Source organism: Zootoca vivipara, chromosome 5 (genome assembly GCF_965207765.1).
Source record: "Zootoca vivipara chromosome 5, rZooViv2.hap1.1, whole genome shotgun sequence".
NCBI lineage: Eukaryota > Metazoa > Chordata > Lepidosauria > Squamata > Lacertidae > Zootoca > Zootoca vivipara.
The window spans coordinates 10,146,245-10,160,494 of record NC_142588.1 but is presented as its reverse complement, the minus strand read 5'-3'; the positions used below and the strand labels follow the sequence as shown (position 1 = coordinate 10,160,494).

Here is a 14,250-nt window from a genome sequence, read left to right as displayed (position 1 = left end):
TTCTAAATCCGGCCCGCAGACAGTCTGGGAATCAGCATGTTTTTACATGAGTGTCCTTTTATTTAAAATGCATCTCTGGGTTATTTGTGGGGCCTGCCTGGTGTTTTTACATGAGTAGACTGTGCCCTTTTATTTAAAATGCATCTCTGGGTTATTTGTGGGGCATAAGAATTCATTCATATTATTTTTTTAAATATAGTCCGGCCCCCCACAAGGTCTGAGGGACAGTGGACCGGCCCCCTGCTGAAAAAGTTTGCTGACCCCTGGATAAGAGAATGAAAGGTTTTGTGGGGAAGACAAATTTCCAGTCCAGAGTGCAGTTTCCCTTGGCTGCTTTGGATGAAATAAAACTGAGAAAACTTAAGAAAAAGTCGTTCCAAGTGAGCACCACATTCACTCACGGACCTCGCTCATACCCTCCAACATTTCTCTGATAAAAATAGGGACATCCTATTCCGTAATAATTATAATAATACTAACAATTGTATTATTTATACCCCACCCTCTGGGCAGCTTCCAACATACATAAAAACATAATATTTGTTTTAATTGCTTAAAACAGGACTGCCTTCAGATGTCTTCTAAAGGTTGTATAGTTACTTATCTCCCTGGCTTGGGGGGGGGGGTCAGATAACTCCATACCCTCCGACATTCCTCCAATGAAAATAGCGTCGTCCTAAGGAAAAGCGGGACATTACGGGGTGAAATCAGAAACCGGGATGGCTTCTGTAAATCCAGAATTGCCCCTGGAAAATAGGGACACTTGGAGAGTCTGTTCGCTGAGGGCATAAACCTGTTTGTAGGTTGTGCCTCTCGACTGCAGGCCAGACCAAGGGCTTTGTGGCTGAATGCTCAAACAATTCCTGCCCCGTGGAAAGGAATGGCGGATGGCTCCAACCTAATATTCCGTCTGGGGAAGGAGGGGGGAGGGTCTGGATCAGGCTTCCTCAACCTCAGCCCTCCAGATGTTTTTGGCCTACAACTCCCATGATCCCTAGCTAGCAGGACCAGTGGTTAGGGATGATGGGAATTGTAGTCTCAAAACATCTGGAGGGCTGAGGGTGAGGAAGCCTGGTCTGGATAGAGATCTTCTAGGCGCCGTCATCAATGCCCTTGTAACCTCAGGTTAGAATACTGTAGTGCATTGTACATGGGGCTGCCTTTGAAGACTGTTCAGAAACTGCAGTTAACCGCAGAATGCAGCTGCCCAATTCCTAACTGGGGTGGAGCGTTAGGATCATATTACATCTGTGTGCGCTGCCAACTGCCCTGGCTCTCCGTCAGCTTCTTGGCTCACTTCAAAGTGCTGGTTTTGACCTTTAAATCCATTCATGGCTTAGGACCAGGGCACTTGAAAAAAACCAATTGTCTCCATATGTGTCTATTCATATATTCAGTGAAGGGCCTCCAGTGAGAGACCCCAACCGGGGAGGTGAGGCAGGTGGTGCCCAAGAAAGGGTCAGTCGCAGACTGCTTTTTCCCCAGAGAAGTTTTCCTGGGACTTACTTGATTGGTCTTTTGGCACTAGGCAAAGGCATCTTTATTTCCCTAAGCTTTCTAGTCGGAGTTTGAAGCCATGGTGTGCTGTTTTATTATAATTGGTGGCATTTCACTTATTTTATTTTATTTTTGCATTTACATCCTAACGATTTGCCCTTTTTGCAAACCGCCCTGGGAACCGAATCGAAAGGGAAGTGTAAAAAAAATGCTTAAATATAATAAAATGTGCTCAGGCTCCTTCAAGTTGGGGAGCTGCATACGTCAGTGTTTAATAAATCACCAGCGAGTGCTGTTGATCCACATCTGCGCTGTGGGAAGAAAACAAGGTGAAAGGAATCAAACCAGATGAGAATGGAACTGACAAATAATCCAGTCCAATTAGGTGAGAGATAAATCACCCTGTTATTTAATCCTAGAAGAGGGGCAGGAAGGAATGTGAGGTGACACTGGTAGGGGTCTCCGAAGGATGATGCTTGCACCCTTGTGTCTGGTTACAATATTCCCAAGGTCACCAGGTCTTGAAAACAAATTGGGGCACTCCGGATTGTGGTTGCTGGTGCTGAAAAACACGAGGGTTTTGTGAGACAGATGAGCATCTTCTGGGGCGGCCGGAGAGAATGTGCTAAATAAAGGCTGGCGCTCGAGTTGCATGGAATTGTGTCTGGGAAGAAAGGGGAAGTTTCTGAGTGTTATGACAGCTGCAGAGTTCAGGACGTCTGTGTTGTGAAACAATGCAGTGCTTTGTGGACAAGGGGAGGGGAGGGCCTCTGGCCTGGGAGTTCCCGGCTGCACACACACACACACACACACACACACACACACACACACACACACACACGATTGCCAAGGTACGCTGCTGTCCCTTGGCCACTTCAGCAGATTGCCTGGTGTGTAATCGGAGCAAAAACAAAACAAAACCCGATTGCCATTTGCACCGATTCAGCGGTAAAACACAGGTCTCGAAAGAAAGAAAGAAAGAAAGAAAGAAACCAAACTCAGACATGGAGCTTTAACGTCTGGACATCTGTGCCTAGAAATACGGTGCAAAAGGAAGTCTGCATGAACTCTTAGCTGTAAATGGTTGGTGAGACAACTGCAGGAATGATAGAATCATAGAGTTGGAAAGGACCCCAAGGATTATCTAGTCCAACCTCCTGCAATACAGGAATATGCAGCTGTCCCATACAGGGATCGAACCTGCAACCTTGGCCTTATCAGCGCCATGATCTAACCAACTGAGCTGTTCAGCTATACAGAAAACCTTTTAAGAACGTAAAGAGAACCTGCTGAATCAGGCAAAGGCTAGCCAAAGATCCTGTTTCCATCCAGATGCCCGCAAACATAGGTGCCCAACCTCCAGGGGCCGAGGTCCCTTCAGGGCTGCCCCCCCCCACACACACACCGGTTGATGGGCATTGCTGTTCAAATAGTGTATGTCCTGTGATCAATGGTGCAGGGCTTACCTGTGCCCCTCTATTTTATTCAAGGTGGCACCCCTGTCCACAAGCAAGGTCTGAGTGCAGTAGCATTCCCTCCAAATACTCTCTCTGACGGTGGAGGTAAAGCATAAACGTAACAGCCAGTGATAACAGATAGCCTTATCTTCTGACGAAACATCGAGAAAAGCTTTCTGACAGCAAGAGTGGTTGGATAGCGGAACGGTCTCCCTCAGGAGGTGGTGGACTCTCCTTCCTTGGAGGTTTTTAAGCAGAGGTTGGATGGCCATTGATCAGGGTTGATCGAGTTGAGATACCTAGGTCATTGCAAAACACCAACCCAGTTGCACGCTGCGTACAGACCATGCGTTTAAAGCACTTTTGCATTCCCCACCACCCTCCTCAAGAATCCTGGGAACTGTAATTCGTTGAGGGTGCTGTGAGGGGCAAACTACAGTTCCCAGGATTCTGTGCGCGTGTTTTCTTTTTAAAAATTATTTGGTTTTTCAAATTAATATTTTGCAGAGATATATCAAACATAAATCACAAAAACAAGATTCCAAGGAATCTCCTGGACTTCCACACTCCCCTTTGTGAGTCCCGTTGTTAATCATTTCCTTCTGCATCTTTTATGATAGTCCAAATCTTTTACATCTCCAATTGTGTCCAAAATTCACCCTTAAACTACAAGTGATATTCTAATCCTACCAAGTAATTATTTTAACTGTTTACAGTGGTCTTTAAGACAAGTTATAAATTTCCCCCATTCCTTATTAAAATTTTGGTCTTCCTGATTTCTGATTCTTCCAGTCATTTTATCCATTTCAGCATAGTCCATCAACTTTGTCTGCCATTCTTCTCTGGTAGGGACTTTTTCGTCTTTTCATCTCTGGGACACTGTGGTCACATACATAAATAGTCTTTTCTGCTCCCTTGGGGTTTCGGCACCTAGAATTCCTAAAAGGAAGGCTTCAGGGTTGTTGTTGTTTTAAAGCAAAGGTTATTTTTTCAACTCATTATATATCATTTCCCAAAAATCCTTTTACTACCTTTCAATTCCATCACATATCATATGCAGGATTCTGGTTTGGGGCTGGTTTTTTTTTAACGGTGTGTACACAGCCTGAAGACTCTGATGGAGATGCTGGGCAGGCAGTACCATGGAACAATAAAAGGTAAAGGGACCCCTGACCATTAGGTCCAGTCGTGACCGACTCTGGGGTTGCGCGCTCATCTCGCATTATTGGCTGAGGGAGCCGGCGTACAGCTTCCAGGTCATGTGGCCAGCATGACAAAGCCGCTTCTGGCAAACCAGAGCAGCACATGGAAACGCCATTTACCTTCCCGCTGCAGCGGTTCCTATTTATCTACTTGCATTTTGACGTGCTTTCGAACTGCTAGGTTGGCAGGAGCTGGGACCAAGCAACGGGAGCTCACCCCGTCACAGGGATTCGAACCGCCGACCTTCTGATCAGCAAGCCCTAGGCTCAGTGGTTTAACCACAGCGCCACCTGGGTCCCGGGTGTAAGGAGACACAGGTGTTTTTCAACCTAGCCTTGCAGTTGCACACATCTGACCTGCACCAACTTGTGTATTCCAGTGCTTATAATGTAAAAGATGACTCATGATAGATGCCAGCTTTACAGATTAATCTTACTTACATATATGTCTTATTTCCCCCCTAAGGTTTGCCAAGAGCATTTATTTCTGCTACACCAGGAACAAAATCTCAGCCAACCCTCTGGAGCATTGCATACTGCAGACTCCATCTCTTTGGCCCTCCACGTTAATTTCCTTCAAACGATACCAAGGGACTCATATGTTACACTTACACTATCAGTTTGACAAAATTTTGGCTTTTATTTATAATCATTTGTGTAGAAAGCATCAGTTTGGGCTTGCTTATACCTGTTGTGGAGGGAATTGCTTCAGCACAGATCACTTAAAAAATGCCTTTTGCTTCGTAGACTTGCTGAGGTTTCTCTTTCCACGGCGAGTAAATTGTATCGGTGATGCGTGCAAATCTCTTATGAATCTGATCGGGGCGGTGCGGGGGGCAGGCCGAATGGAGTGGGGGAGAGGAAGGTGAGGCCGAATTAATTTTTTGTGACTCTGATGCCGAGGATGAGGCCCAACTCCCTGCAAAAAATTTACTTCAAGATGGATTTGTTGCCCAAGGTGTCGGTTGCATTAATACTTCAGCAAATTGGACTGATAGTTAACGTGAAGACTGACTGAATTGTTTTCAGGTGTACAGTGGTACCTCTACTTACGAATTTAATGCGTTCCGAACGCACATTTGTAAGTCAAAAAAAATTGTAAGTCGAATCCCATAGGAATGCATTGGGAGAAAAAATTCGTAAGTAGAAGCAACCCTATCTAAAAATTCGTAAGTAGAAAAAATCCTATCTAAACCGCATCCAAGATGGCGGACGGAGCTCTATTCGTAAGTAGAAACATTCGTAAGTAGAGTTATTCATAAGTAGAGGTACCACTGTACCCATAAATCTTCCCAATATGAAAACATTAATAGAGTGGCTTCAGATAAGCAGCAAAGCCAGGGGATGCATATTTGATAAGGACGACTGTTATCTCCTGATACAGAAGCAATATCATAACCTCCAAGCGTCCCTATTTTTCAGGGACAGTCCCAGAATTAACAGGACTTCTGTAATTACCCCAAGCTTGGTGCCCTTTAGGCAGAGAGCAGCCATGCTCAAACATCAAGACCAGGAATTATAGTGATTATCTATGAGCCACGAGGAATTTTTGCTGCACAGAATGTAAGAAAATGGATCGCTGAAAAACAGAAGAATGCTCACCATCTCCTGCCTTTAGGGAGACAGGACGTGCAAAAAATGCTCCCACTGGGTTTTTTATGATTACTGAGTGTTTACATGAACCCTCAAGCTGTTCTGGAAGTTTGGGCATCTTTTTCTGTTGCAGTTCTGACATTTCTAAGACATCCCCTGCTCTGTGACACTTTAATTACTGAGAGCATCAAGGTTCTGCCAGTGGAACATGCTGCCTATTCTCTGTTCACTCATTCATTAGTTTTAATTAAACCCTTTAATTTTATTTATGCTGTCAGAGACTGATTAACAATTTGCCGGCACAAACCAGGAAGTCTTAAACAGCACCTTGAGAAATCTTTCTTGCTCTGTGCAGGAATCTGCTGTAATAAGGTAACAGCTCTGCAGGGTTCACAAGCAAAACTACGGAAATCAGGCAAACAGTTGCCACAAATTTCTTTTAACTCTTTCAGGAAAGCAATTTAAATCCTTTGGACTGTCATCCTTTGCACACTTGGGTTGGTATCCAAATGAAGCAGTTTCACTAACGCAATGGCATTTGGCTGTGTAATAGAACTCCCCTCCCTTCTTCTCCTCTCCTAGCGTTGTCCACCCCATAATATATCCCACTGAACTCAGTAGGACTTACTTCTGAATAGGTAGGATAGGACTGTGTATCTGATATTGCAAATAGTTGAAGGACAGTACCGGTACTTTCACAGCACATAGCACAGACCCTCCAAGTGTCCCTATTTTCCAGCGATAGTCCTGGATTTACAGAAGCCATCCCAGTTTCTGATTTGATCTCGGAATGTCCCACTTTTCCTTAGGTCATTCCTGTTTTCATCAGAGAAATGTTGGTGGGGAGGGGATGGAATAGGATGTCTCTATTTTCACTGGAGAAATGTTAGAGCAGCGTTTCTCAACCGCTGTTCCGCGGCACACTAGTGCGGCGACGAGAAGGGCGATTTGCATTGTCACGTGCCTGGCGGCCGCCAATAATCAACACTAACCTGCCGGAAAGCAATATTTCTCCTCCTCTTTCCCAAAGCTCAGTGCAAACGAGCCTGGCGGCCGCCAATACACACCACTGACCTGCCGGAAAGCAATATTTGGCAAGTGTTTCTTACAATCATAATTATAATATAGGGCGGCACAGAGTTAATTTTTTTAACTTTTTTAATGGTGGTGTGCCTCGTGATTTTTTTCACGGAACAAGTGTGCCGTGGCCCCAAAAAGGTTGAGAAACACTGTGTTAGAGGGTATGATTGCATACACTACGCTCTAATAGAAAATATATTTTAAAAAAAGAGATGGAAGGAACATTTTATCATATGTGGTGGACGTGCCCCAAGGTAAAAGACTTCTGGGAAAAGATTTATAATGAGCTGAAAAAGGTGTTGAAAAACACATTTATTAAGAAACCAGAAGCCTTTTTACTTGGTATAGTTGAGGAAGAAATTCCCAAAAAATATGCCACTTTTCCCCTGTATGCCGCAACAACAGCAGCGAGAATATTAATAGCAAAATATTGGAAGAAACAAGAATTACCAACCATCGAAGAATGGCAAATGAAGATGATGGACTACAGTGGAACCTCGGTTTACGAACACCTCGGTTTATGATTTTTTGGTTTACAAACGCCGCGGACCCATCTGGAACGGATTAATTCACTTTCCATTACTTTCAATGGGAAAGTTCGCTTCAGTTTATGAACAGACTTCCGGAACCAATTGTGTTCATAAACAGAGGTACCACTGTATATGGAACTTGCTGGACTGACTGGGAGAATCCGGGACCAGAAGGAAGAGATAGCGGAAGAAGATTGGAAGAAGTTTAAAGTTTATTTACAAAAATATTGCAGTACTGTATTTAAATTTCAGGATATCTTTGGAAGGAAAATCTTTTTAGGCTGTAGGGTTAGAAGTAGTTGTTAGTAAAGAATGTAACTATGAATTATGTTATTGATAATGTGAGGAAATGATAGTAATAATTAAGGTGAAAAAATGTTGAGGATCATGATATATGAAACTGCTAAAGATGAGATGAAATGAAAATCAGATAGGGGGGATGTGGGGAAGCCCACACAACAATGGCTAGAGAAATGGATGGCAAGATAAGAAGTATTGTTTTTGTTTTGTCTGTTATATTGTTATATTGTTGTTTGTTATGTTGTTATGTTATAGTGTACAGTTTTTGTTGTTGTTGTTGTAATTGCTGTTACAAAATGAATAATTTTTTTGGGGGGGGGGAATAAACCCCCAAAAAGCTTTTCTCATTACAGTATTTAATATTATTGTGAGTCAGCACATTCCTTCTCCTAGATGCAAATGGTTTCCTAGTATTAATAGGCCGATCTGCCCAAGTGTGCTCTGGAAGTATTAATTCAGATTAGCCAGATTATTTTTCATAATCTGCTGAGCATTGCAAAAATGAAAATAAAAAATGCGCTGGACTCTGGATTGGGGCAGGAGCATATCAAGTTCTTAAGCTTTGCTGTGTAGTAATGACATTATTGCTATCTACCACGTACTACGGCTTTTAGTCCTTGCCGTTAGGCTTCCTGGATCCCTCCATCCCAAAGGCTTTGCGAGATGGGATGGCAAGAAGGAATCCTGAGAATTTTTGCTGTACCAGAGATGGAGGATGCTGAGAATCATCTAGTTCACATTGCTCCCTATATCCCTGGACAGCTGGGCATTGCCACAAGGGTGTGGGGAACCATGGCACCACAAGGAAGTATGAGTTGAAGGAGTTCATTTAAATAATAATTTGCTGTCCATCTTGAGCAATGACTGGAAATTATAGGCCACTTATGTGCAGTTTGCAGATTTTTTGTTTAGTTTTGTTTTACTTATTTACCGTATAAGTACAGTGGTACCTCGGGTTACAAATGCTTCAGCTTACAAACGCTTCAGGTTACAGACTCCGCTAACCTGGAGGTAGTACCTCAGGTTAAGAACTTTACTTCAGGATGAGAACAGAAATCGCGCAGCGGCGGCGGCAGGAGGCCCCATTAGCTAAAGTGGTACTTCAAGTTCAGAACAGTTTCAGGTTAAGAACGGACCTCCGGAACGAATTAAGTTCTTAACCAGAGGTACCACTGTATATGGGATTTTAAGCACATGTTAGCTTTATATTAGGAAAGTTGTAATCATAATTTTAAAAAACACAAGTACAAAGACACTCCCATGTCCTTCAAGCAGCAGCAGACTTAAAGCCTCAGAGATTGTATGTCACCATTTATTTGAATATATCTCATACGCATGCAAAATTCAACCTCACCTCCTGTTTTTCTATTAATTCACTAGTAGTCAATTCAATAGATGCAGTCTTCAAACTGACATAGGTTGGAACATAGGGGAGAGTAAAACAAAACCACATATACACAATGGAAAACTGTATCTTCATTCCTCTCAGTAATTTTTTTTTACGCAACTAGCCCTGTGATCAGATTAGGAGCACATGCTCAAGGTCACGTTGCATTCATCCAATCCTATTGTCCCGAGGAAGAAAGGGAGCATTTGGCTAGTAGTGGCGAATGGGGGGGGGGTTGTAATCTGTATTAGTGATTTTTAATATGGAACCAGAAGCAGTCACAGGAGAGTGGGAGGAGGGAGGTCAAGAGGCAGAGATGAGTCTGGCAGGTGAAGAGGCACAGGTGTCTCTCACTCCTGCTGCGACAGGCTCCCCCATCCCACTGGTATCCCAGAACCAGAAGAGGCATGAAGCGAGAAGAGCAAAGACAGCATGCAGGTGCAGTCTCCAATTGCTTGGAGAAAACCCTGGAAAGGTCGGGACTTAGGCCATGTGAGAAAGTGGGGACCTTCAGTCGCAGCAACTGCTTCATGGGGGCAAGACCTGCTGGAGGTGAGTTAGGCCCGACACACCTGTGCAGATCCCCTTATTTGTGCTAACAAAGAGTTAACTCCAATTTGCTTGGGGTGATTTACTGCTGGCTCGCTCCAGAGGAGAGTCTTCCTAATGAAAAGCTCTGGAAAAAACCAACAGTACTTCGTCCACATTCGAAGGGTGGGGGAAATCACCACAAATAAGAGCTGAAAAGAGGTAGGAGGACAAAGTGAATGAAGGATAGCAGTTCCAGACTAAGATGCAACTGCGGAAGCAACCCTTATGCTTTCAACTCCTTAACTAATTTGCACAGGAGTTTGATTTCCCAGCAGCACCTGAAGCTGCAGCAACCATCACCTGTCAAACAAACGAATTGTTTCTGTATAGTTAAATGTCTCTCTGTTACCTTGATTTATTAGCTTCATTACTTTGTCATAGCTCTGAGACATACTTGTTGCTTCTATTCCTGGCTCAAGAAGATTCCTATGTTTTATTAATGATGTGACCAGAACTCCCACTTCTGTCAATGAAGCCACACACTAGAACCTCCCCCCTTCCAAAAATAACAGTGGGCAATCAATGATGTCATCTAATTTCATCAGAATTTTAGTGTTGCAGAGCACTGAGCAGAAATAAATGAGCAGCTCTCACAATGAAGAGGTGTAAGAAGCGGGGATCTGAAAGCGATTTCACAATACAATAAAAATATACAAAACCAATTGCATATGTAAGAATAGTTTAAACGGTTGCTTATTTAAAAAAACCCACAATGATTTCCAACGAAATACACAGACCAACTGGGATAAAGCATCTCCAGCTAGAATGCTTGCTGAAAGTGGGGAATGCCTCTCTGAAATGTAATGGGGGGACATTTTAAAGGGTAGGTGCCACCACAATAGAGGCCCAATTTTGACACTGCATGGAATGGACGTTCTAAGATGGTATCTGCAGAGTGCCTTTTCCTGCACAGTACTGTGAGTGGTTGGCTGTAAAAGGAATGAGACACACTTCTAGGTATTCTGGGTCCCAAGCTGTTTAGGGCTTTGTACCAGCATATTGAACTTATCACAATAGCTATTGGACTATTATTATTTTCCAGAACTGAGTTCTGCATTGACCTTGAGTGAGTATCAGCAACTTGAGGGACATGGGTGGCGCTGTGGTCTAAACCACTGAGCCTAGGGCTTGCCAATCAGAAGGTCGGCGGTTCGAATCCCCGCGACGGGGTGAGCTCCCATTGTTCGTTCCAGCTCCTGCCAACCTAGCAGTTCAAAAGCACGTCAAAGTGCAAGTAGATAAATAGGTACCCCTCCAGCGAGAAGGCTGTGCTGCTCCATGTGCTGCTCTGGTTTCGCCAGAAATGGCTTAATCATTCTGGCCACATGACCCGGGAAAAACTGTCTGCGGACAAATGTCGTCTCCCTCGGCCAGTAAAGTGAGTCGTTCGCGACTGGACTTAACTGTCAGGGGTCCATTACGTTTTAAGTATCAACTAAGGGACTGACTCTTCTGGATAGAATCCAGAAGGAATCTGCAACTAATTAGAAACACCAAATTCCCCCCTTGGTATCCACTGAGAATAGAACATTTTATTACTGGTTATCTTAGCAAACTCTTGCTAGTGTCCTTAAGAAGTGCCTTTATTGAGCTGGATTTCCAAGTGATGTCCACTGCAGTCTTGGGTGGTCACCACAAGGTGACCATACGCAGACTATGTCTTCCAACCTCAGGTGGAAGACATCACTCGTTATCTGTTAGCCTGCCCCCAAGAGTTTGTTTTCGAAACCTTTGTTCACACAAATGGTACACCCAGGCCCAAATGGTTCAGTTTGAGTGACAGTAACAGCTTCGTAACCTACAAAGCTAAAAAATAAATGAATCAGAAGAAAGGAGTTAGATATCACTATCAATTGTTTTTGGTGATTTAGAGGTTTAATCTGAATGCAAGCTAGATTTAAACTTGTTGGCGTTTCTGCTATCTTCTCTCTCTTACATCATGGATGTTGGCTTAGAAGTAGAGATGCATATTCTGCATTATTTCCTTAATACTATTGCTACAGGTTTGTCATGGCCTTTTGCTAGAACACTGAAATTATGAACTAACAATAGCTAACTGGCAGCCAGTGCAATTCTTTCAACAGTAGCCGTTGAGCTGCTGAGTTCTGCACTAGTTGCAGGTTCAAGGTCAAGCTCAATGGGTTGGAAAGATGCTGCCAGTACTGAAACAGACCAATGGTCTGACTCTGTATAAGATAATAATGCTTTAGTCAAAAAATAAAATAATAAAAATTCCTGCCAGAAGCACCTTAGAGACCAACTAAGTTTGTTATTGGTATGAGCTTTCGGGTGCATGCACACTTCTTCAGATACACTGAAACACAAGTCACCAGACCCTTATGTCTAGTCAGAGGGTGGGGAGGGGTATTACTCAGAAGGGTGGTGGGAATGGGTGATTGGCCGATAGGAGTGGTAAACCTGTTGACAACTGTTAACGACAATCACCCACTTCTGTTTCAGTGTATCTGAAGAAGTGTGCATGCACACGAAAGCTCATACCAGGCATCCCCAAACTGCAGCCCTCCAGATGTTTTGGCCTACAACTCCCATGATCCCTAGCTAACAGGACCAGTGGTCAAGGATGATGGGAATTGTAGTCCAAAACATCTGGAGGGCCGAAGTTTGGGGATGCCTGGCTCATACCAATGATAAACTTAGTTGGTCTCTAAGGTGCTACTGGAAGGAATTTTTTTATTTTGTTTCGACTACAGCAGACCAACATGGCTACCTACCTGTAACTAGAACTATGGAAGGCATCTGTATAAGATAATTCTATGTTCCACAGGGGTGGAGGTTGCAAGGTTCTTGACTTGCAATAAGGCAGCCCTCTCTGCCTAACTGGATGCATCAGCTTCTACCATGTTGTGGGGACCTGGGATACTTCTCGGTCACTCCTTCCTATTGAAGGACAACTAAAAATGAGCCACCAAAGCTGATAAGCTCAGATTTGTGGGAGATGTTGAGAACAAGAGGAACATCAAGGAAACGGTAGGTCTGCAGAGTGGAAATGACAGAGAAATGCTAGCAAATGATGACGAGGAGGCTTCAGAAATACCATTACATAGGTGGTGTTTCCGTCTCGAGGGTAGGAATGGCAAGAAAAAAGGGATTTAGACTAAATGTTAGGAAGAAGGTTTTGCCGTTATGAGTTGTTTAACAGTGGAAAGAGGTTTATAAGCAGATGCTGGAAAGTCACCTATCAGGGATGGAGTTTTCTTCCAACTCTATGATGCTATCCAGTAAGTCAATATTGAAGGCAATACAACTATCAGAAAAGATACCCAAGCTTCATGTTTCTTTGGGAGTACTGTATATGAACACGGTTATTATTTTACTTGGTTCTTACACAACCACAAAAGTTAGCATCTGGAACTTCTTTCCAGTCGATGCTGCCTTTTCTTCTTTTTCTAATGAGGTGAAATCATACTAACTAGGCAGGCTGGGAACTGTATACCTGAGTGAGATTTATCAGCTGCTAGATGAAACTAAAGAATTCAGGAAGGGGAACTTTGCTGCTGAGAGATAAAAGACACTCTAAGCTCACACTTGGCTCTTAATTTCCTGGCTCCCAACGCAAATAAGAGGAACATCATTTTCCTTGCCTAACAGAAGAAAAAACAACAGTACTGATTCACATGGTGTTTAGAAAACTCTTCATGCTGGCTAAAACCAAGACAGGTATCTTCAAACAGTTAACCACATACATAAAATAAATAAAATCCAACACTGATGCCAACTAGAATATACAGTATATATATATAGAGAGAGAGTACAGTTGCCATGTTAGTCTTGTGGCACCTTTAAAGGCTGACACATTTTATTAGTTTCCTAAAATGTACAGTATTGGTTTGTTTGTTTTTAACACTTTGGTAAGTGGCTTACCAAAGAAAAAACAAAAAAACCGTAGAATCAAGAAGAAAAACACACAGTTCCACTTTAGTTAAAACTCTAAAGCAGTTTAGAAGTCACCTCAACTTTCCAAGCACCTGGGTACTTATTTATATCTGTAGACCGCCCTTCACCCAAAGATCACAAAAAAACCCAAAACCAGAATGATGACACAAAATGCATAATATTTTTCCCCCAATAAAAAATAGCAAAGAAAACTAGTTAACGCCTCCAAAAAAATTGCACGGCAAGGAATTCCAAAGCGAAAAGCTCCCGCCACAATAACGACAACGAAGAAGCGCCGTAACCGGAGACGCCGCGCGGCCCAGCTGATACCTTCGCGGTCCCGGGCAGCTGGGCGGTCGAACCGGAAGCAGGGGGCGGAGCCAGGGAGGGGCACACTCCCGCCCCTCCCTCGCGCGTGCGCAAACCCGCCGCCGCCCGTGCGCTTTGACAACCTTCGGAGTGGCGCTCGCCAGGCCCGCGCGGTTGTTCCGTGAGGGGGCAGGTGAGGAGGAGGCTGCGCGGGGAGGGCGCCTTCCCAGGGCCTCCGCACCCTCGGGGGTGGGGGGGGGCGGAGCTCGGGGTGGCCTGGCGCGGCTTCGTCGCCGCGGGTCCGGGTGAGGTGGGGTAGGATGGCGGCCGAGCTTGTAGGCGCTGAGGGAAGGCCCTCGTCCGTCGCCAGAGTGTCTGAGGCGGGGGGGCGCACGGCTGCGGTTGGGAAG

At 44.1% G+C, this 14,250-nt stretch overlaps 1 protein-coding gene across 2 annotated transcripts in view; it reads left to right on the top strand.

Moving 5' to 3' along the window:
• The first annotated feature begins 13,882 nt into the window (after positions 1-13,882).
• ERCC6 (ERCC excision repair 6, chromatin remodeling factor) overlaps positions 13,883-14,250 on the top strand; it is a 50,014-nt gene continuing 49,646 nt past the window's right edge. For both annotated transcript variants that reach the window (XM_088670055.1, XM_088670053.1), the window contains exon 1: positions 13,883-14,033. The gene's annotated coding sequence lies outside the window, so the exon portion shown is untranslated. The remainder of the gene's footprint in view (positions 14,034-14,250) is intronic.